The sequence below is a fragment of the Nannobrachium achirus genome (genome assembly GCF_963921795.1).
Source record: "Nannobrachium achirus genome assembly, chromosome: 21".
In the NCBI taxonomy this organism is placed as follows: Eukaryota; Metazoa; Chordata; class Actinopteri; order Myctophiformes; family Myctophidae; genus Nannobrachium; species Nannobrachium achirus.
In genome coordinates this window covers 5219659-5222933 of record NC_137828.1, presented here as the reverse complement: position 1 = coordinate 5222933, position 3275 = coordinate 5219659, and positions in this window count along the sequence as shown.

Here is a 3275-nt window from a genome sequence, read left to right as displayed (position 1 = left end):
CACCACGTAAAAAGCATCACAACATCTGCCTTCTTCCACCTGCGCAACTTAGAATCCACCCAATACTCTCACTTCCAGACGCTGAAACTCTGGTCCATGCATTCATTACTTCTAGAATAGACTACTGCTATTCTCTCTTCTCCAATCTACCATCAACATCAACAATGGCCTCAGGCTAGACCAAAATGCAGCAGCTAAAGTTTTAACTAAGAAAAGGAAATGTGATGACATCACACTAACACTCACAGCACTTCACTGGCTGCTGATACAGGCCGACATCAAGGTGCTGCTCCTGACCTTTAAAGTCCTACATGGACTTGTCCCATCCTACATGTCAGATTTAATAGACCCATACATCCCTGTGAGACCATTACGCTGCAGGATGCTGGTTACACATCACAACAAAGTAACAGTTGGGGGCAGAGCATTCACACATCAAGCCCCCCATCTTTGGAATGCTCTCCCTCAAGCTGTCAAGGATGAATTCTCCTTAGACATTTTTTAATCTAGATTAAAAACGTATCTATTTTGCCTACACTACGGTCTGCCTTAATCTCTGAACTTCACTTTTATGACCTAATACTGCTCAGTGCTTTTTGACATTGTGTTGTTTTATTTTATCCTATTATGTTTTTCCTTTCATTTCTTTGCTGACTTATGCATCTTCAGCTGTGTAAACTGCTACATGGAAATTGTTTGATCATTTGGCACTTTAATGTATTTTCCCTTGCTATTGTGTTTGTTGTTTGCCTTGTTGTGAAGTGCACAGAGATGGGGGTGATGTCGCACTATACAAATAAACTGAAATCAGCTATATTTAATCAGAGTAACTTGTACTGTAGCTTACTACATCTTCCAAATAGCTTTCCATTCACGGTTGGGAATAAATAAATAAATATATAGACCAGTCAATTGCAATTGTGTCCCCAATAGTGAGGGGACATTCACAACGTCGACTGGCTTTACTTCTAGATTCTGACTCAGGGTTGCCACATTGTGTGACAGAAACAAGCCGCCACGTCAACGAAAACAGGCCCAAAAGAAGTGATAAGGTCACATGATATCACAAACACGTACATACACCACGCGTTCTGCTGAAGAACAGAAACAAGGTGGAGGCGTTGGAAAGGAAGTCAACGCTGCTGCTGCCATCTCTGCTCACCACAACTTCCTCTTGAGCAATGACTTGCTTTTTGGCTTTCTGTCACATGACCTGTTGCTAGGGCAACAGCTGTAATGCTTTTCTTTTTTAACCATAACGCAAGCAAAACCATGTTAGGTTTGTCAGCCGAAAATGTGTCAACATTTGGGGAAGTAATCCCTTGTTAGTTTTGTCGGATGTAATCAACATGGTATATATACCAGGCATGTGCACACACATCAAAGAGGGCTTGAGCCCCTGCCCTTTTATCCGTCTGTTAAAAAGTGCCCTCTCCAGACCATGAATGCAGTTTTTTACTGTGGTGAAAGAAATGCAAACGCCCTCTTTTCCATGCCATACATGAAGGCAGTGTTCAAGAGAATTGCCTTGTCCAAACTCTCCTGAACTTGAATGCAGCATCTTATGATGAAATAATTGCCCTCTCTGTTGGAATCCATGCCGTTACGCCACATCTCCAGTATTCACTTGACTATGCTTACGTTCAGTGTGGTATCAAGTACTGAAAATAGACAACCTCCAAGCTCACAATGTGTCGCAGTGCGACACATTGTGAGCTTGGAGGTTGTCTATTTTCAATAGTTTTACCAAAAGGTCCCTTTAGAAATGACAGCCCCTGCCTCTCTAACATTCTCTGCATGTCCCTGATAAATACTGATATAGTATAAGTCTGTTTCTGGGGGTTTGGTAGAGAAGCTTATGTGAGGTGTCACTTGTTTGTCCCCTTTAGCCAGGTGAAGGACATAGCCTTGTGTGGAGATTCTCCAATGGTAGCTCTCTCCAATTAGTCCCCCTTGGTGACCAGACTGCAGCTAAGCTGCGGGGAGCGATATTGAATTTTGCTGTATTTGTCTAGAATCTTGGCATCACGGTACATGGTTGACGATACGATACATGGACGATATTGGTTCATTCATGGCGATACGATACGATTCGATTCAATGATTTAAAATCGATATAGTAACTATTTAGCAAAGAAATTAAATCTGTGTGAAAGGTGTGCATAGTGCAGGTTTTTAAGGGAAACATGTAGTATTATGGATATAAATAAGTAAACACAGTGATTATCTGCCAAATACATGGACAAAGTATATTGACAAACTTCCACCTTGACATGAACCCAGTGATTACACACATTTATCGATAGACCAGTGTAGCTATATGGAAAGGAAAAGTAATTAAACCCCTCCTTTTAAATTCTTCTTCTTAAAAATGCTAAATACAATGCACAAGTAGGTCATATCGATACAATCGATTCTTTGCACTGCCGATTCGATACGATACAAAATAAAACGATGCGATTCGATTTTAGCTGTTTTCATTTCGATATACTTCGGTTTTTTAAGTTAAAAACGATATTTCGATACAGTTACTATATCGTTACACCCCTAATGGTTAGGTTATAAATCCAAATTCCTAACTACTTTAAACGCCATGGCTCCCATGAGAACTATCAGGATTAAAGCCTGCTCAGAGCCATGGATGAATTAGAATATTCTGGAATCAAAAAACTCAGAGACAAAATTAATCTCTGAGACAAAAGTGCAGGTCTAAACTCAACAAACGCTTCAACCCACCTCAAGCAACACTTTAAAAAGGGTAATAAACTAAGAAACCAGACAACCGATAAAGTCAGATTCTGCCCAAAAAAACCTACCTACATCGATGATAAAGTTCATAAAAACATAAACAAACCACATGGAAAGCAGTGGAAATTACTTAACCAACTAAGCTACAGTTGTAAACTGAAAACCATAGCACAACATCAAAACAGCCATTGTTCTAGTACAGGGGTTGGCTCGGGGCTCCCCTATAAATATTGTTTATATTTCTTTTTATATTTTAAGGCCCTACATTATTATATTCCTAATTTTCACTCCCAGCACCTTATATTTATAGCATATTTTAGCGTTGTGAGGAAAACAAGATAATAGCCATTTTCTTAGAACTGACTGAAAATAACGTTGTACTTCAAGTTTAAAATGATACAAAATATATTTTTAAATGTCCAAATACATTTCAAATATTATCAAATTATCTTGCGGCACCCCTGGACTGCCGTCGCGGCACCCCAGGGTGTCCCACTTGTGTCAATAGTTCTAGTAAAAGTAACCCC